The sequence below is a fragment of the Colius striatus genome, chromosome 7, assembly GCF_028858725.1.
Source record: "Colius striatus isolate bColStr4 chromosome 7, bColStr4.1.hap1, whole genome shotgun sequence".
NCBI lineage: Eukaryota > Metazoa > Chordata > Aves > Coliiformes > Coliidae > Colius > Colius striatus.
The window spans coordinates 18,759,721-18,780,252 of record NC_084765.1 but is presented as its reverse complement, the minus strand read 5'-3'; the positions used below and the strand labels follow the sequence as shown (position 1 = coordinate 18,780,252).

At 47.3% G+C, this 20,532-nt stretch overlaps 1 protein-coding gene across 1 annotated transcript in view; it reads right to left on the bottom strand.

Moving 5' to 3' along the window:
- Positions 1-504, bottom strand: part of HRAS (HRas proto-oncogene, GTPase) — a 41,956-nt gene extending 41,452 nt beyond the window's left edge. The window contains exon 1 of the mRNA XM_061999736.1: positions 345-504. The gene's annotated coding sequence lies outside the window, so the exon portion shown is untranslated. The remainder of the gene's footprint in view (positions 1-344) is intronic.
- Positions 505-20,532: the final 20,028 nt, after the last annotated feature.

Here is a 20,532-nt window from a genome sequence, read left to right as displayed (position 1 = left end):
GCCCCCCCACCTCGGAGGCCCCAGGCAGCGCCCAGGCAGCAGAGTCATGGCGCGGGGAGGCGAGCAGGTGGGACCGCGTCACCGCCTCCAAACACCCCTAGGCCGCGCAGCAGCCCCCCGGGCCGGGAGTCGTTTCGCCCCCACCGCCGCCCGAGAGGCACGGCGGGGCGTCCCCGGCACAGCGAGGGTACAAACTTCCCGGGGACGGGGGGCACCCGTGCCGCTAACAGGTGGCGGCGGCGCCGCCGGCGCGGCCCCGCCAGCGGGTGGGTGCTGTCCGCCCGCCCCTCGGCCCCCCCGACGGCGCGTCCCGCACCCCAGCCCCGTCCTCGGCGGTCACTCACCGGGCTCGCCTGCCCGCCAGGCGGGATGCGCGTCCTGGAAAGCGGGGCGCGGAAGTTTAAAGCGGGATAATAATATTTATCTGGTTTTTAATTCCAACGAAGCTAAAATCAAACAAGACGAGGTGCCCCCCAAGGCTGGCGAAATCCACCCCCCCCACCCCCCCGCCCCTCCCGCCGCTGCTCCGCTCCTCCCCGCCCGGCACGGCCCGGCCCCGCCGGGGGCTTCAGCCGCGCGTCGGCCCGGCGGCGAGGGGAAGTTTCCACCGCGGTGGTGGCGGCGCACGCGGCGTGCGGCGCGCGCCCCGCATTGGCCCCGGGCGCCGGGCGCTCTGCCACCGCCGCCGCCCGGACAATGTGCGTGCGCGGGGGGAGCGGAGCGGGAGCGCGCCCCGCCGGCAGCCGCGGCACACGCCCAGGTCCCGCGCCCCGCCCCCGCTCCGCCCCGCGCCCGCCCCCCGCCCCTGATAGGCGGCCCCCGCCGCCGCCGCTCCCCGCGTGCGCCCCGCCGCCTGTCACTCAGCCTCCCCCCCGCCCTCCCGCCACGGCCCGAGCGCGGGGCGGTACATGGGGCGGTGGCGGTGAAGGGGGAGGGCGCCGGGCTGCTCCCTCGCCCCGGCCTGTGGCCTCCCGCCACCGCCCCGGTGCCTCCGCGCCCTTCTCTGGGGAGCTGCCCGAGGGCTCGTCGTCCCTCGTCGCCGCCTCGTCTCTGTTTCCCGCCCCGCCGCTGCCTCTCCTTAGGAGCTCCTGCAGCCGGGATGCGGGGAAGGCCCGGCGGCTGCGGCGCTGCAGCCGCCGCCCGCCCCTCCCCACGGCTTCAGCGGTGCCCTGCCAGAGGGAGCACCGGGCGGCGCCGTGGATCTCCCGGTGGCCAGCGGGCGGACAGCAGAAGCCGCCCCGCGGCGGCGTGCGGGGTGGAAGGCCACCGCAGCCCTCTCGTTCCGCCGTCGGCGGGCCGCAGGAACGGGGCTGCTGCCGTCGAAGCGGCACGGCCCTCCAGGTAAGGCGGCAGGCAGAGCCCGCACCCTGCCGTCGCTCCGCCCGGCGCCGCGGAGCCTACACCGGGCCGATTACCTGCCCTGGCTCTCGTGGAGGCCAGGCGAACAACACCTTTTGAGGAGGAAAACAGAGACAACTGCAACGTTGCATTTGTTACCAGCCCCTAGGTGATAACCCCTAGGCTACACCCGGCTCACAGGCTGCCTTTATCTGACCCCTGGAAACGCCTAGAAAAAAACCCGACCAAGTTGTTCTGGAGCAATTTAGACGGGCCACAAAAGAAAGACACCTGAATTGTTTCAGCATAAGGCAGCTGGGGTCCAATTAGGCTCAGCAGTAGAAGTACCCACCACATGAGTGGAATTATTCCAACTACAAGCAAAGGTCTGAATGGGGCAAGAGGATCTGTCTGGTCTTATTTGGGTCTGACAAGGAGCACTGCTAAGTCGGAGCTAGTAAGTCTTGATGGACTCAAGCTTCATTCCTTAAATTCAGGTCTATCAGTACAGTGCTTCCCACCTGGTCACAGGAGGCCTGGGCTACCAGACATTTCAGCTGTTGGGCACCACGATTCCCCTGTTGCTTTGGGAAGTGGATGGTGGGTCACATAGTCACCTCGTAAGCCAGGAGCGTGCAGAAGCAATGAAGCTTCGGTGCAGAATATGATCCCAAATCAAATATGCATTGCTGGTACTGGAAAAGTACTGTTCACTCTGACGTATATTTTAAGCGCTGCCACAATTTATTGTTTGCATTAGAAAGGTAGTAATCTGAAATGGATCTGGAAACCATTGTTCTAGGTACTGGGCCTGACACAAAATAAAGAGAAACCTCATGCCCTGCAGAGCTTGTAGCGACAGTACATGAAGTGAGTTCTAAGGATACTCGTTGAGAGAGTTGTGCAAGTTTTTTCAGGTCTCAGACGGGTGGCACCAGCACAGACAAACCTGCCAGAGCACTTTCTAAAAGCCAGCATGCAAACGGGTCCAAACAAAAAGGCTGAAGCTTTAACCTACCTTGAAACTCTCTGCTTGCTTCTAACAAGCCCTCTGGACCCCAAACAGCCTCTCGGTTCTCCACAGGAGCAAGGGCTGCAGCTCACAGGAACACAGCATCTCTGCCGAGCGAGCCGGCAGCGGGAGCAGCCGCACACACAAAGGTGATGGGTTTCCTCACAGGCAGACACGTACGCATGGCACACCGCCTCTCTGCCATACCTGTCTCGTCTTGTTTTAGCCGTTTCTGGCGAGCAGGCAGGGTACTGGAGCTTGCAGAAATCTTGGTTTTTGAAGCACCCTGAAAGCAGTCTTATATTTTTTCAGTACTTAGGTAGCCCAGAAGAACTTATCAAGGAGCACAAAATCAATCAGTGAGTGTAATAGTCACAGCTATGGGTGAACCTCAGCTTCATGCTTCTTGGGCTTCTCAGCAACCTACAAGAACCAAGAAATGCCAGAAAATAGAACCGAAACTGCCTCTTTCATGCTCATTCTTCAGTGCCAGATCACATCAGGATATAAGATACCTGGGGACTACCTGTTGTTTGCAGACTGTTAGAAGACAGAGGCATAATCACCAATTGGTGAGTCATAACCACAGAATTGCATCAGGTTGATGACACAAGCTTCTGAGGACACAGTGATATCTTCTTAAGGATGTCTTCTCCACCTTTCTATTCTCACATTAAAAACCCAAAATACTGGGGCAGGATCCTGAGTTGCCACAAAGCAGCATAGCTCCATTGCTTTTGGCAAAGCTGGGTGGATCTACACTTGCTGAAGTTATAGCCCATTCTGTTTGTAAAAAAGTTATTCTGCCTGGACAGATTCTTCCTTCCTTTCTCTAAATTTGAATTTATTTCTAGAAAGATCTCTGGCCTATCTGAGGGCTGTGGAAGAAAGGACATGCTTTTTTAGACATGGGATGTGCAGTACCACAGCAACAGCAGTGTAAATACCACTCTAAGAAGGCAGTTCAGTCTACCAACTAACTACTCTGCCAACTCATCTCATGGCATCTCCAGCTGGCAACAGCCTCCTCCAGCTGCCCACCAGGCATCAGCACAGGTCCTGTGCTCTGTGGAAAACCTCAAAGCAGGCAAAGAGAAATGTGCACCTCCTTAGAAATCCTACAGTGCTTCTAACTCGCAAGCCTTGCTTGACAGGAGCAGAAGGTTTATCAAACACTGGGCTCTCTGGCAGGTTGAGTAATAAAAGGGCGATAGAGAGAATCTCAGAAGATCTTTAGTGCCACAGTAATACAAAATGAAATCTGCAGTGGGGTTCAAAAGCTCTTCTGATGTTCCCATGCCTTCAGTTTTTCCTGATCATCCATCATCACCAAACTGGATACAGCTTGCAGGCCATAACTCATGGAGATGCACATCCTGCCATGATTTTTTGTAACTGTACTCAAAATTCAGTCTGGGAAGGTAAGTTACTGTTTTTTCTTGATGCTGTGACCCAAAAACTAACTCCTTGATGTTGTCCTACACATGTAGGGGTTTTATGTGGCCAGGTTTTAGTAGCAAGGGGCTACAGGGGTGGATTCTTTAAACAAAGAGCTGATAGAAACTTCCCTTGTAGCTGGCAGGGCTAATGCCAGTTGAATCTAAGATGAACCAGCCGCAGTGGAGGTAATGCCTCTGTGATTAACATATTGGAAAAGGGGAAGAAGATGCTGCACAGTTGCAAAACTGCAGCAGCATCAGAAGGGAGTGAGAATGTGAAAACAGACACCAAGGTTAGTGGAGAAGGATGGGGAGGAGGTCCCCAGGCACTGGAAGAAAGATTCCCCTGAAATGTGTGATCAAGAGCATGGTGAAGCCCTGCCTCTGCAGCCCGTGGAGGCCATGGGGAAGCAGAGATCCACTTGCAGCCCAGGGAGGACCACACACTGGAGCAAGTAGATGCCCGGAGGAGGCTGGGACCCTATGAGAAGTCCATGCTGGAGCAACTTCCTGACAGGACCTGGTAACCTATGGAGAGAAAAGCCCATGCCAGACCAGGTTTTCTCTTAGGACTTATGACCCTGTGGGGGACCTACGCTGGAGCAGTCTGTTCCTGAAGGACTGCTTCCTCCATGGACGAAACCCACACTGGAGCAGCTTGTGAAGAACTGCAGCCTGTGGAAGGACCCACATTGGAGAAGTTCATGGAGGACTGTCTCCCATTGGAAGGACTGTAGCAGGGAAATTATTTGAGGAGGCCTCCCCCTGAGAGGAAGCAGTAGCAAAGACCATCTGCGATGAACTGACTGTAACCCCCGTCCCCTGTGCCAGTGAGGGGAGGAGGGAGACTCTCAGGAAAAAAGGAGCAGTGGGGGCAAGTGTTTTAAGGTTCAGTTTTTATTTCTCATTTCCCTACTCTGCTTAGATTGATTGTTAATAAATCAAACCAATTCTCCCCAAGTTGAGTTTGTTTTGCCCATGATGCTAATTGCTGAGTGATCTCCCTGACCTTATCTTGACTCACGAACCTCTCATTATTTTTCTCTCTCCCCGTCCAGTTTAGGAGGAGGAGTGATAGAACAGCCTGGTGGGCACCTGGCACCCAGCCAGGGTTAAATCACCATGCATTCCCACAAGGCATGAGCTTAGCTCTCTGTTGTGTGACAAACAAATTTATGTCAAGAGCTTAGTTAGCAACTGACCTTGTTCATGAGGTATAGATCAAGGATAGCCCCAACAGTTTCAAAATGTTAGTCTTTTTTTAGAGCGATTTCTTGTAGAAACACCCAGTCAGTGGCCAAGTTGAACTGTTCTTTCTTTCCCCCTAAAAAAAACCCCAAAAGAACATGAAAAGTTCTTTTTATAATAATCAAAACCATCAACAAAGTAAGTAACAGTAATTTTTAGTGGACATACGTACTTGAAAGCATCCAGATATGCATAATCTGTTTTTTGATATACTGAAGGGTACATCAATTCTCAGCAGATACAGAGGGCAGATGAGTGCTTTCAGTTGCTTTTTGTTGCTCTGAATTCTGTTGCTTTGCCATCTCTACAACTTCACCTGCCTTTTAATTATGCTGATTGTTTCCTGGTTCTTTCCATGGCTTTGGAGCTCTCCCTGCACTCAGCTGGTCCGTTGTCCTGGATGCATAATTTTTCTGCATAACTGAAACTTTCTTGAAGTGTTTGAAAGGAAAACTGTATCACTGTACTCTCACATTGCCCTTGAGACTGTACTGAGGAGAGCTTCCCTGAGTTCTGCTTCCCCACAGCACCATTTTCTTCATGATTTTTTAATTTATTCCTCTTGCAGACACACCAGACTCGAGAAACCTGCAAGTCCTTTTCCCATGCTGGGGTATGTTTCTTGCTTATCTCTCCCTGAGCTCAGAGGATGGCTCATGTTGTGGCAGAGCGATCCAACATGCAACTGACTTTTAAAATTTTGAGTTTTCTAGAGAACGTAAATAGTTTCGTTTTAGTATCTGACAATGTAGCAAAAGTAACTTGCCATGGCAACCAGCTTATGAAACAGAAAAGAAATTATCATCACAAGGGGCTTTGTTGCTATAGCAAGGCAAGAAGCTGAGCCCTGTCCCGTTTGTTCACTGGTGGGCCATGCATCATCTGAGCAGCAGAACCTGTCAGTAGAAGTTTATGTTAGATTTGGTGCAAGTAACTGCCCTTGTGGGCCTGTCTGATACTTGGATCAAAACTGAAGTGCAGTCAGAAGGAAAGAGGGAAGTATTCAGAAGAATTGAAACAAGGTTGGATTCTCAGAAATACAAGGCCAAATCCATTTCCGCAGCAAACTGATGCAACTCTGCAAATGCCAGTAAGGGATGAACCAATTCTTTTCTGAAATTAATTTGGCTTCCATTCTCCCACAGTCTCCAGTCTTCCACTCTCATCTTTTTTTTTTTTTTTTTTTGAAGTGAAATAAATCTCTGCAGATCTGGGAGTCTTTTGGAGTTACCTGGAATGGAACAGGCTTGCAGAGTCTTGTCTTCAAATCCATTCTTTCTATAGGGATGCTTCTGGGAAGGGCAGACTCCCTGCTGCACAGCTTATTCATGTTAGTGAGAGAATTTAGAAATGTCAATGGGAATAGGCTGAGGGCAGAGAGGGGAAACCCTCTCTGCCATTGCTGTGGGAGGATCAAAACTGAGCTTTGTTAGCTCAGAGGAGGGCAAGTTTTGAAAATGAGCGAGCAGTCACAGAAGCCAGTGGAACTACCCTGTGCTTAGGATAGGCTCGTTTGTAAACCTGAGGTGGGTCTAGGATGCACACAAAATGTTAGCTTTGCTCCTGAGCTGGAAAGGATGCCTTCTGCAAGATGACCTTGGAAACAGGGGAAACACTGAAAGTCTTTAATGCCTAGACTATTGGTAGGAGCCACAAAAAATACAGCGCCAACTGTGTGACAGGATGAGGTGTAAGCCAGGAAACAGGGCAGGACAGTGAATGCAATGATAAGTGCCCTTCATCTGCACACTGTGCTGAGATGCAGAAGGCTGACCACCCTGAGAAAGAGCCAAACCAGGGAGGAACCTCCTGCACCTGTCCAGGGAAACCTGTGTGTTTGAGTAAGCCCCTGCGCTGCCTCTACACCAATGCACGCAGCCTGGGGAATAAGCAGGAGGAACTGGAGATGTGGGTGCAGATGCGGGGTTACAACCTCATTGCAGTCCAGAGATGTGGTGGGACAGCTGCCATGACTGGAGCACACCCGTGGAAGTCCAGGGATTGTTTAGGAAGGGCAGACTGACAAGAGGTGGAGGTGGTGTTGCTTTCTATGTGAGAGAGCAATTAATGTGTACCAAACTGTGCCTGGGTGAGGATGAGGAGTGGGCAGAGTACTTATGGGTAAAAATTAATGGGTAGGGCAAGGCAGGTGATATTATTGTAGGAGTTTGCTACAGGCCACCTGATCAGGAGGAGGAAGTGAATGAGGCCTTCTACAAACAGCTGAGAGCTCCCTCACAATCACAATCCCTGGTCCTCAGTGGAGTTCCACAGGGATTGGTTCTGGGGCCAGTTTTGTTCAATATCTTCATCAATGACCTGGATGAGGGGACAGAGTGTACCCTCTTCTCTGATGACATCAAACTGGGAGGACTGGCTGATTCCCCAGAGGCTGTGCTGCCATTCAGCAGGATCTCGGCCAGCTTGAGAGTTAGGCAGAGAGGAACCTCATGAGGTTCAACAAGGACAAGTGCAGAGTCCTGCATCTGGGAAGGAACAACCCCATGCACCAGTACAGGCTGGGGGTCAAACTGCTGGAGAACAACTCTGCAGAGAGAGACCTGGGAGTTCTTGTTGACAGCAAACGAAACATGAGCCAGCAATGTGCTCTTGTGGCCAGGAAGGCCAATGGCAGCCTGGAATGCATCAAGAAGAGTGTGGCCAGCAGGTCAAGGGAGGTTCTTCTCCCCCTCTACTCTGCCCTGGTGAGGCCTCATCTGGAGTCCTGTGTCCAGTTCTGGGCTCCTCAGCTCAAGAGGGACAGAGAACTTCTGGAGAGAAGCGCAGGGCCACCAAGATGATCAGGGGACTGGAGCATCTTCCTTATGAGGAAAGGCTGCGGGAACTGGGGCTGTTTAGTCTGGAGAAGAGGAGACTGAGGGGGGATCTTATTAACATTTATAAATATCTAAATGGTAGATGTCAGGAGGTTGGGACATCCCTTTTTTCTATAGTATCTAGCAACAGGACAATGGGTAATGGGATGAAGCTGGAACACAAAAAAGTTCCTTTTAAACATAAGGAAAACCTATTTGACTGTTCAGGTGAGGGAGCCCTGGCACAGGCTGCCCAGAGGGGTTGTGGAGGCTCCTTCCTTGGAGGTCTTCAAGACCCGCCTGGACATGTTCCTATGCAACCTGATCTAGGTGAACCTGCTTCTGCAGGGGGGTTGGACTAGATGATCTCTAAAGGTCCCTTCCAACCCTACCATTCTCTGATTCTATGTGGAGATGCAAGGCTCGAGTTTGCTCCTGACAATGAAGAGTTGTATTGACTGACTACAAGAAGGCTATGAGGAAAACTCGAGTCTTCTTCAGCACAATGAAACTATGAGATAAATTAAAATCATCTCGAAGAAAACAGGCTAAAACTATTCAGCACTACAATTTCCCAGTCTGCTAGAGACTCGGAAAAGTCTTACTGCACATTGCTACGAGAGGCGTCTCAACTATGAAACTCTGCAAACATGTACTGTCATTTCAAAGGCCTGGGACTCTCAGTCACCTAAGACTTGGAAGCAGAAGTCCAACTGAGAGACCACACAGAGGGGAAAAGAAGAGCAGTCCTGGTTTCAAAGGGTTTTTAAGATGGACACGGAAGTAGAGAGACCTCCTGCAGCAATCAATTAACAAAAGCAAACACTGAAGTAATTAATCAACCCTCAATCGATCAATAAAATCTTCCTATATATCATCTCCAAAAACATCAGGTGACCCAACAAGTGAATAGGGCTACTCTGCTTTTAATCCCCAAAATAATGACATTAAATTGGATTAAATTCTACTAAAAAGAGTGCTCAGGCCTCTTTGAACCAAAACACTTGAAACACTGCAAGAAGATTCTGGGTAGGCAGAGCAAAACCATCAGTTCTTGAGCATTATCTGATCCAGGACAGGATATTTCTCATCATGGATTTCCTTTTTGAAATCATCAAGGAAGGCAAGCAGCACCTTGCCAGATGTCTGGCCCAAGCTCTACTAAAGCTAGAGGAAAGATTCCTCTTAACTGAACAGAATTCTGATACCAGTTGGATTTGATCAACTTAAAATAGAAGCTTGCAGAGACAAGATGCTCTGGAATCACAGGAGGCTTTGTAATCAGAGCTTGGAAGTGGAAAGAGATCTGTGTTCCACAGTTGAAAAATACAGACAATTACCAATTCCTTTTTTTTCTTTTTTCTTTTAAAAAAAAACCAAAAACCAAAACAAGCCAAACACACACACACAAAGATGTAACTCAAAGTGATAATTTCCACTGAGCAAGCCTCCTTTTGGAGACACTGTAGGAATGAACAACAGTCCTCTCTCAGGATATGCAGTAGTTAGTAACATGAAGCCCTCCCTCCCCCACAAGGATGGAGGGATCTTTGGACTTGAGATTTTGTTGGAAGAGGGGAGGGGTGAGATATACGTTAGATCTCTGAGACTGAAACACACTGGCCTTTACAGAAAGTGTCCCCTTTGTTGCCATGGGTGTTTGCTTCAGTCCCCGACAAATGTCCTTTTTGACCTTTGGTCCTTTTTGCAGGGAGTTGTAGCGGCTTCTATTGTGAGTCTAGAGCCTGAGTTACTGAGAAATGACACTGATTCCTTCATGAAGTGTCTCCACCTGAACAAGAGTGACCAGGGTTGGTAAGATCTTGTGTCCTCTTCCGCTCTACTGAGCCTGCCAGCGTAGATCAGCAAGGGGCAGGCAGGGTAGGAGGTTTGGTAATGCAAGTTGGGAGGCACACTGATTTTCCTGGCAGCACTTTGCTGGCATATGTACAGGAGCTTTTGTTAGCTGTCAGCTTGAATTGAACATCAATCATTCCCTTGGAGCCTGATTCTCAGATCACTGCACTCTGAGGGAGGTTTTTACCTTTGTCATCTTACAGCATTAGCTCAGGTCTTTGGAAGCTGAAAGCCTTATATTTTTGTTAATGAGCCCTCACAATATTTAGACTTCAAGCTATTTTAATTTTCAAATTCTCCAGAAAGTTGGAACACTCCACAGCTTGCACACTACCCATTTATGGGACAGCATTGAGCATTTACAGTGCTCTGGGTCATCTGTGTCACTTTTGCTGGCAGGAGACAGATTTCCAGGAGTGGAAACCAGATGAATTGCTAAGGGATGTCTTGTGCTCTGTGTCTTTTCTGCATTCACTGATGTGCAAAAAATTTATCTGTATAGGTCAAGGCCTCTCTGTACCAGATGAGCTTGTACTGAAATCTCAGACCATCCCCTGTGTTCTCCTGGAGACACTAAGATTATTGTTGTTATTATTTATTTAAAAAAAAATAATCGTAGTTCTTCATCAGCTAATGCTGATTTTCTTCCCCTCTGCACTAAGGAACAATTGCTAACTACATCTGTTTCTCACAGAAATTTGAAAGCAGTGTTGCACAGCAGGATCCAGGCATGCACACGTAGCAGAACTAGACAGAATTAAAGACATTCATGTTCATCCAGTTAAACTACTGGTTTCTTTTCCTTTGATTGCTTTTTAATGTACAGGCCACACATTGTCACTGCCACACAGCCCTCCTTCTCATCATGAGACTCAAGCTGCTGAGCCTTCTCTTCTGACATGTCCGTCACTAAATTCTTGTTTATCCCCCTTCTGTAAGGAGCTGTCAGGAACCTTGTTCCCACAAAGGTGGGAACCTTTGTGAGCAAGTAAGCAAGGATGGAATCCAGCCATCTCTCTGCTTCTTGGTGCTCTTGGCTCTCCAGAGCATGCTTGCTTGCCTAGTCCCTTTCCCTTATAGTCAGCTGTTTTCCTCTGTGGCAGCCTCTTCCAGATGCTCTTGTGGAGCATTTCCAGCTCCTCCTTCATCTTTTTCAGTGATTACCTAAAATTTGCTCTGCTGCAGTAACAAAATCTGTTGGGGACCTCAACCCAATGAAGATTCTCCTTAGCCTTCCTTTTGTTACTAATACATTTATAGAAACTTTTCCTGTTGATGCATTTTCAACCATTGACTACAAAAACATGAGTAAGCAAATGTTAATCTACAGATGTTGCATTAACACTGAGTGATTTCCTGGTCCTCATTAGCAATAGGCTTTGATAAGGGTAGAAACTGTTAGCTGTAGTTTCCCTTCAGTAAGCTGTTTAATCATTGGAGCATGCTGGAAGTGGGATCTGGGAGACTTAGACAATCACAAAGTCAATTTAGAGTAATCCAATATCCTCTCTCTGTCTTCTCTGGGATGGTGCACATTGGGGGGAGTGGGTTCAGAGCTGCCCTGCTCGCCCACAGTTACAATTGTGCTCCAGTGAGGACTCGGTAGGAAGCTGCTGCCTCCTCAGGCCAGATCCTCATTTTCAGAACACAGTTATACCAGCTCTCCTGCAATGATCAGCACATGTCAGTGAACTTGTTATAGCATGTTCAGCAGCACATTCTCGCTGGCTTACTGAGGTCTGATCCAAAGCTTACTGCAGAGCTGAGGAAGATTCATGGACTTCTTTGAACTGCCCCATGGAGGCAAAAATACAATGGCAATAGATAGATGGGTCAGAGGACTCCGCATTACTACCACATTTCACTCTGAAGCAATGGCAAAATGGATTCTGCAGCCCAACTCTGTGCATCCCAGAGCAGTAAAATCAACATGAATCCTATCTAATAAGTAATTCAAAAGCATTTTCTGGCTTATGAATCATCTGCATCCCAGCCTTTCCAAGGATCTTGGGTAATGAGACAAGAACTGTGCAGCTTCCACGGTCGTTTCTACCTGCTCACGGGACTGTCAGCCTGCTCTGGCCCTAATTTCCAGCTGTGCTTTTAAAATGCCCTCTGCCACTGATCATTCTCATCTAGTGATCTCAGACATGAAGTAATCCTCTTAGCTTTTGTAGAAAAAAAAAAAAGCTGACTTCTATTAAACCTGTTTTACAGGTGAGTAGGCTGAGCCTCTGTCTGCCTGAGATCAAAACGGGCCCAACTGCCTGGGCTGCCACATTCCCGCAGAGGGAATGACTGCCTAGGCGGAATATTAACCTCCTTCTCTAATGGAAAGAGTGCCCAGGCAGAGGGGAAGGCTGGCCACACAGACTCTATTTACTCCATGCTTGGCACATGGCTATGGAACAAGTAAACCTTGCTGACCACATGGCTCAAATCCAGGTGTCCCTTGGATGAAGACACAAGTGTAGGGTAAACTGAAACAGCGCACTTGGCCCTTTGTGCTGAGCCATCCCTCAGGTGGGAAAGTAAAACTCTACCCTGTTGCTTGTGCCTGAGTCACCTCCTTATGGCCTAGCGTGTTAGTGTGCTGCTGCCAGATAACAAATGACTTAATTCACTGCAGCATTGAGGACACAATTAAAAATTAACCCTGGCAAATGGTCCGGCATGTTTTTTCAGTCAGGGCCAGACAAGGGGGAAGAGGAGCGCTGTTGAAATCTGATTTGCAGAAAGGGCAAGCAGTGAGTTTTTATTAATGGGGAAGGTTCAGGCCTCAGTTTAATCACTGCAATTGTTGGCAATCGATGACCAAAATTCAGAGGGCTTAAGGCACTTGGTAAAGCTAAAAGCTGTGCAAGTCAGGAGGGTGTATTGCAGGGGAGGTCAAAAAATGGGATAAACAGGGATTACTCTGCTGACATGTAATTTATGACCTGTTTGCAGAAACAAATGTATCACTTGGATCCTATTACCACATGCAAGGAATGTGGGCCATAGATTAAAAACTCCTCAGTTTTGGTTCACATACTGCATCCTTTTCCCACAGTGTCACACATACCACCGTACCATCTATAGCAGCATGCTAAGTTTACAGAAATGAAGGGTTTGCATTAAATATCTAAGGTAATAGATCAGCTGACAGACAGATCACTCCTTTTGTTGGCTTCTTTTGCCTCCAGAACCCACACAGTATCCATCAAATTGTGTCGAGTCAAACTCTCGCAGGCCGTATTTAAAGCTCAGGCAAGAAGCCAGACAGGCTTAGAGAGAAGAGACCCTTCTGTCCACATGCACTTCCCACTGTCTGCATGCTGCAGCCCAGAGCAGGGGAGCTCAACTTTAGGCTCAACAAAAAAATACCTCCTTAGTCTCTTTGCCTCTCTCCAAAAAAGGGTTTTGATTTGAAGCCTGCTGATACTCACATAAATGATCCCGTTGCTGACACAAAGATTGCACCTAGTTCTGCAATGTCATTCAGTTGGCTCTGGTACAGCAGCTTGCAGCACGCCCCATCCCAAGCCCACGGTCTCTCAGGGCTGCCCCAGACCCTTGAGCAGCTCCGTCCACAGATGGCTAGTACCTGCAGATGGTCTAGATGGTAAGGTAAGCTGTAATGCTGAGTGTAGGGATGGTGCAAGCAGATCTGCCCTCTGGCTGGCATTCTTTTTGCCAGAAGTGTACCAGAGCTGTGGATCTCACAAGCTGTACTGTGATATGACGGCACCTACCAAAAGGCCTAGCTAAGGTTTGCATATTTGCACTGAGTCACCTGCCCCTCTCTGTGTGGCAGAGGTATTTTAAAATGTCATGCCTAAGCAGATGATATGATGCTGCAACAGGGAAGAGGATATACAGTTCATGCATAAACAGCATTAGGAATTTACTGGCTTAAAGGTACCCTATATGGTGCCATCTCCTCACCTGTGGCATTTCAGGGACCATGGTTGAAATAGTCATCATATTAATTCCTGTTTCTTATTTCTTTTCTCTCTATCTAGTCAGAGCTTTGTCATTGGCCTTAGTCCCTGGCTATCCAGGCAGCTTTCCAAGTCTCCAGCCACTAAATTCATTCTGCTCCCTGGTCCTGCCCATTGCATTGTCAAGGAGTCAGCCTTCAGAAGAGGCAGCCCTGGTTCCTGTGTGCCTGGGACTTTGCCATGCACCATGCCACACAGTGGCAGGGCCTGCAGACAAGTAGCAGGGTAGGGGCATCCCAGGGACCTCCATTTCACAGCAGATACAATGTTTGCACAATATCTTTGTTTAAAAAAGGGCATACAGAAAGGGAGGAGAATTGGAAAAGGAAACAAATTTCTTTGGTTGACATAAGAACAATGTTATAGCTAAAATAAAATAACAATAATAAGAGTAAAATAGAATAATAGTAATGATTGTAATGAAAAACATTTTTTTTAAAAGACAGAAACAAACCCCAAGAAGACAAGTGGTGCCCAGTACAGTTGCTCACCACCCGCTGACTGATGCCCCAGCAGTGATCCACCTCCTCCCTCCTCCACCCCCACTTCTATATTAAGCACAACATCCTGTGATATAGAATAGCCCTTTTGCTAGTTGGGGTCAGCTGTCCTGGCCATGCTCCCTCCCAGCTTCCTGTGCACCCCCAGACTCCTCACTAACAGGGCAGGACGAGGAGCTGAAAACACCTTGATGCTGTGCAATGCTCAGCAAGAACCAAAACATCTCTATGTTATCGACATTCTGTTCAACTTAAACCCAAAACGTGTGCAATCACAAATGAGAAGGTGTGCGGTGTGATACAGGACCTGCCCTTGCTAGGACTTTGTGACAAATACAGTGTTTGGTCTATGTTTTAAGATCCTGTACTCTGCCTGCAGTGGACTACAGTTCCACTGAACTCTTGCTGGAGCCAAGCATGCTGCTGAGACAATGATTTTATTTTAATGCTCCCTGTCAGTCAAGACAGCAATATTTGATAAATAAGATCCTTGGGGAGGTGGTAGTTTTGGAAAGACCAATAGCTTAAAGTTAGATTGGAATCTCTTTGTAGCCTAGATGGTGGATATGATCTGAAATCGCTTCCTTTAACTTCAGTAGCTTGGGATCACACCCACAGTTTTACTTAATTGTTTATTTATTTATTTCTCCACAGTCTTTATATTTCACTCTGCAGGTTGCCAAGTGTTGTAAGGCAAATATCTCAAAGGAGAAAGAAGTGTCCTATGCAAATAGCTGTGGGCATACATCCACAGATGTTCAATTCTCTAGAAAAGAAAGTCGGGACCTGCACCTGGAAAGTCTGCCCTCCACAAACAGGAGCTAGCCACTAAACACCGAAAAAATAGTTGAATGTTGCACACTTTGTTTTAAGGAAGGAGATGTATTTTTATCAGAAGTTTACCTTGTACCTTGATCCACTACTGCAGGGAGTAATCAACTAACAAAAACAGGTTCTGGCAGTAGTGATGTGTTGGAGTTTTGGGGGGACACACATTTCACCACAGAGCTTGGTAGTGTTTCAGACATGTATACATTGGCCTCCACTACAAACAGCAAGAGCTAAACACTGCAAAGAGTTGTGTTAGTGCTGTGCTGACACAATGCATCTCATTATAGCAATGCTTTGGAATGAATCACATCCCTACATCCCATCATATGAGAAAAGGCCAGGTGCAAATCCAGTGCTGGTTTTGCCCCCTTTATGTTTTACAAAACTGTAGAATCATAGAATAATTTCAGCTGGAAAGGACCGTTGATCATTGAGTCCAACCCCTCACCTCACACTGCCAAGCCCACCACTAACCCATGGCCCTCAGCACCTCAGCTACACAGCTTTTAAATATCTCCAGGGATGAAGACTCCACCACCAACCTGGGCAGCCTGGGCCAGTGTCTTAACAACCCTCTCAGTGAAAAAGTTCTTCCTAATCTCCAATCTAAACCTCTCTTGGCACAACTTCAGGCCATTTCCCTTCATGCAGAGTACAGATCAAAATTGAAACAGAGGTTGTCAAAGGTCTATCTCTGTTGCTAATAGTGGTGGGCAAATCTGGAAATGCAAGGGCTTTGCTCAGACTGCAGGAAATGAATAGTGATGAGTCACAGTACTACAGGAGCCTCACAACTCCAACGGTTAGCAGCAGTTTGTGGTAACAAGAGGATTCTTCTGTCTTCTGCTGGAGGGATTTGCTCAGCCACATGCACGCCACTTTCCTCAGGCACTGGGAATTTCTATTAAACCACTATAAGGGTTTACTCCAGGGTCTCTTCTGAGGTGTTGCAAGAAAAGAGGATACTAGCGTGGAGTGCTTAGCCAAAAGTGCAAACATATAGGGTTAAAGTGCAGGTTTTCATGGCCTACAAGCCATGGAAGTCCCTTGTAGCAGACAATATGCCATGTTCACCACCATCAGCCAATGGGGCTGCTGACAGCTCCAGCCTTGAAAACAAAGCATCAAGCAAGGCGTTTGAGGTACGTGTGAGATTTGTGTGGCCTGGGATGTGTTTTATGGTTTTCAACGCTCTGAAACACTGCCTGAGCGTGCTGAGCAAGGTAACAGCATGCTAACAGAGTTGAATTTTACTGAAACATCTAGACAGTGCATAACAAGTACAGAAGTGTAATCCATCTTCTCACTTATCACTAATCTAACTTAGCTGTTGGAATAACAAAGCACAGTCCTTTTTTTTCTAAGCACACATTATGCAAAATCAGAGCCCGGGCTGTAAAGAGAGTATTTGGAAATCAGGTCTCTCCTGTCATTTTGAGGACAGGAAAACATCCTTCCCTCTCTGTGGGACAGGATTCCCTCTAGCAGTCTAGAGGAAATTACACATGACCCAAATGTAGACGAATGCCAAGGCTTTCCAAAGAGGCTATCCATGGAAAAGCAACCTGAGCCCTTTAATTTCTAGGGAGAATCCCAGTACAGGGAGATGGTGCATTACATCATTTTCCATTTTTCTGTAGTGTTTGGTGGTCTCGAATCCAGGCTGTGTGCATATGTTTCCTGATGAAGCTTTCCTTTCAGATTGCACTTTATGAATTCACAGAAGCCTGTGAAAAGAAGTAAAAACAAATGCCCGGATTCAGTGAGTCAGAGAAGACTTTTTTTAACTAGATTCTCTCATTGCCCTTTATTTTCATTCCAGGTGCACTGACAGCAAAATCAGTTCAATTCACAGACTCCTGTTATCCTCTAGATCTTTGGATCAGTTCTTACTCTTCCCAGCCTCATTATTGCTTCTGAGGATGAAGTCCTAAACACCTGCCACGGTTGAAACTTCAAGCAGATACTTCAAGCACATGAAATTCTGAGGTAAATGCCATAGCCAAGACTTCAACCAAAGCTCTTTCTGCAGAACTGAGCTGATTGTTTTGCAGATGCCATGGTAGTTGATAGTTCTTAACCAGTAATTACAAAGCTAGTCAGTGTTCTGCTTATTATACAATGCAAGAAGATGGGAGAGTTTTCAAGCAGAGCAGCAGTTTGGATGAGGATGGCAGTACCATAGTATGAACTCCTCACTTATCTCAGATGAGTTTTGATCTTTGTCTTATATAAAATGAGGATGAATAACCTTGCTCTGTAGTACCTATTTGGAATAATAAGCTTCTGGAGGCACATCTTTACCATGCACGGTATTCATTTTGGTAGTACTAAATGCATTGTTACCTTTTTGTGTAGAGGTTAAGAAGAGTTGCAAATCAAACCCAAATGGGGCAAGACTGAAGACCACTTAGGCATAGACTCACAGCTAAAGTAATCCTGTTCCTTTGTTTTTAATGGATGTGTAACACCATGGTAGTGATAGGTTAGCTAATGAACACTGCACAGAAATGGAAGTTAACCAGCGGGAAAGCAACATTTTTAGGTGTTTAGTACATTTTACTTGGGGACTGAATAATTTCTGCCTTGCTGTGCTCAAAGAATGTCTTAAACAAAAGTGTCACATTTGAGATGGTATGACAGAAATAGAGGACTGCAAATGTATGCCAATTCTGAATAACCTGAGAGGCAAGCAAGAAGAGATTAAGGCTAACATGCTCCCATCAGTCTGACTCTTACCAGTATGTAGCAATTTAGAACAAATTCTGACTGCCAGAATAATTAAAGACATGAGAAAACGTAGCAAGAGTTTCCAAAAGTGGATTATACCTACTTCTGGTAAAAAGGACAAATCTTCTAGATGAAAAAAATACTACTAGTTTAGACTCCCTGCTACTACTTTTGGACAGCCTTCAGTACTGTGTCCCAGAGGAAATGAGTAGTTCTGGAAAAGGGATTCTCATAAGACATAAAGGTGATGGCAGGGCTGGCTAATGGGGAAAAGAGGTCATGCTGCAAGGGGGTTATCAGGCTGAAAGACAGTTTGTAGTGGAGGTTTTTATGGTCAATACTCATCCTAATTTCTGTTAGTGCCATTTGGAAAAGACAGAAACATGCTAATGGCATTTGCTAGTGATTAAGGGGTTTCATCAGAGGAAGAAAGGGATGGGCTGATAGAAGTAGTGGTACACAGTGCAGGGTCAGGTATTTACAAAACCTTTTACTACAGTGGGGACTTGCATTCCACTCACCTTTGCAACGGATGAGGATAAAGGAAGAGAAGAACCCCACCTTAATAGCCAGTGATTATGAGCCACCAATTTGATGTGACCCTGAATGTGACCCCAGGATATACCAGTACAGAGAGTATGCCCTTGCACACGTCATCTGGAGAAATTATACTGCTCTGGTCACCCATCTTAAGGAAAGTAAAGCAGGGAAAAAAAAAAAACCAAACCAAACTAGGATGATAAAAAGAATTGTGAGCCTGTCTTTAATGACAGGAGATTTTGAGCTTTTCTTGTATGACTTAGAAAAATAAATGTTGAGAGGGGATTACAGTGAGCCCTTTAAATATATCAGGAATGCAAACATCAGAGGGGAAGAGTTATTTTAAGCTGCAAAATAATTTGGAAAAAGAATAAGCAGGTATAACTTGGCAAAAACTAATTTTAGCCTATAAATTAGGAGGTCTGTAATCTTCAGAGAGAGGCTTCAGACCAATGTTTCAGAAGAAGGAAGAAGAGTGACTGGTATCTAAATTACTCTGATGTGGTTACCTGTTGTGGTGGTTTAGCCCTGGCTAGGTGCCAGGTGCCCACCAAGTCATAATATCACTCCCCTTCCTAAACTGGACAGGGGAGAGAAAAATATATAACAAGAAGTTTGTGTGTCGAGATAAGGACAGGGAGATCACTCAGCCATTAGTGTCATGGGCAAAACAGACTCAACTTGGGGAGAAAAGAGATTGATTTATTAATGAACAATCAGAACAGTGAGATGATAAATAAAACCGAATCTTAAAACACCTTCCCTCACCCCTCCCTCTTCCCAGGACTGTCCTTCCTTCCCCCCCCCAGCAGTGCAGGGGATGGGGGTTGCGGTCAGTTCATTACAGATGGACTTTGCTGCTTCTTCCTCTCAGAGGGAGAATTCCTCACACTTCCCATTGCTACAGTGTGGGGTCCCTCCCACGGGAGACAGTCCTGCATGAACTTCTCTCAATGTGAGTCTTTCCCATGGGCTACAGTTCTTCACAAACTGCTCCAGTATGCAGCCTCCCACGGGTGCAGCTCCTCTCACCTTGCTCCAACGTGGGTCATCCACTGGGAGAACAGTCCTTCCCTTCACGTACCGACTGCTCCAGCCTGAGTCCCTCACAGGATCACAAGTCCTGACAGCAAACCCGCTCTAGTGTGGGCTTCTCACTCCCCACAGGTCCTGCCAGGAACTTGCTCCAACATGGGCTTCCCACAGAGACACAGCCTCCTGCAGGCATCCACCCGCTCTGGCGTGGGCTCCTCCACGGGCTATGAGTGAATCTCTGCTCCCTGGTGGCCTCCATGAGCTTCAGGGGCACAGCTGCCTCACCATGGGCTGCACCACAGGTCACAAGGGAATCTTTCTTTCAGGGCCTAAGCACCTCCTCCCTCTCCTCCACTGACCTTAGAGTCTGCAGACAAGTTTTCACATTCTCACTCCCTGTTGCTGCTGCAGTTTAGCAACTACAGAACACCTTCTTCTCATTCCCAAATATGTTGATCACAGAGCCACTACCTCAGTCACTAATTGGCCAGGCCTGAGTCAGGTGCAGGGTCCATCTTGGAATGGACTGGCATTAGCCCTATCAGCTACAGGGTAATCTTTTGGCAGATCTTTTTTTAAAGAAGCCACCCCTGTGGTGCCTCCACTACCAAAACCTGACCCAGACAAAACCATTGCACCTGTTATAGCAGAGAACTAGTTCCTCTGACCAGAAAGCCCCTTATGATCCTAGGCTGTAGTATGGTGGAATTCCAAGATGTTAATAATACAAGTGGCAGCAACTAGCTATTAATCAATAATATTAGGTGACTGGGATGACTGCATATTGCTTGTGACTGGATATCAACAGGAACACAGATGAATTTAATCTTTGTAAGATAAGACTCCAAATGAAAAGTGTGTCCATCTAGGTTTGATTTTCAGAGAAAGTTTCACCTGATTCCTGTTCATTTGGGTAGCACCCATATAGATAATCCAGACTAACCTGTTTTGTGGAGGTGAGATCAGAATCAGATCCAATATCTTCACATAGGCCCAGGATATGCTAATTGTCAATATTAAGATTTTAAAATTGTAAACATTTCTTGGCAAAACTGAAACACATCTTTTCTCTTCTATAAAGCTTCATCAATGTATAACACAATTCCTGGAGAGAGATCACATCAGCTCCATAGTTATTAATTTACAGGTTTCCCACTGACCTTAGCTCAGCTCTGGGAATGGTGCCAGCACAATTACAGTCAC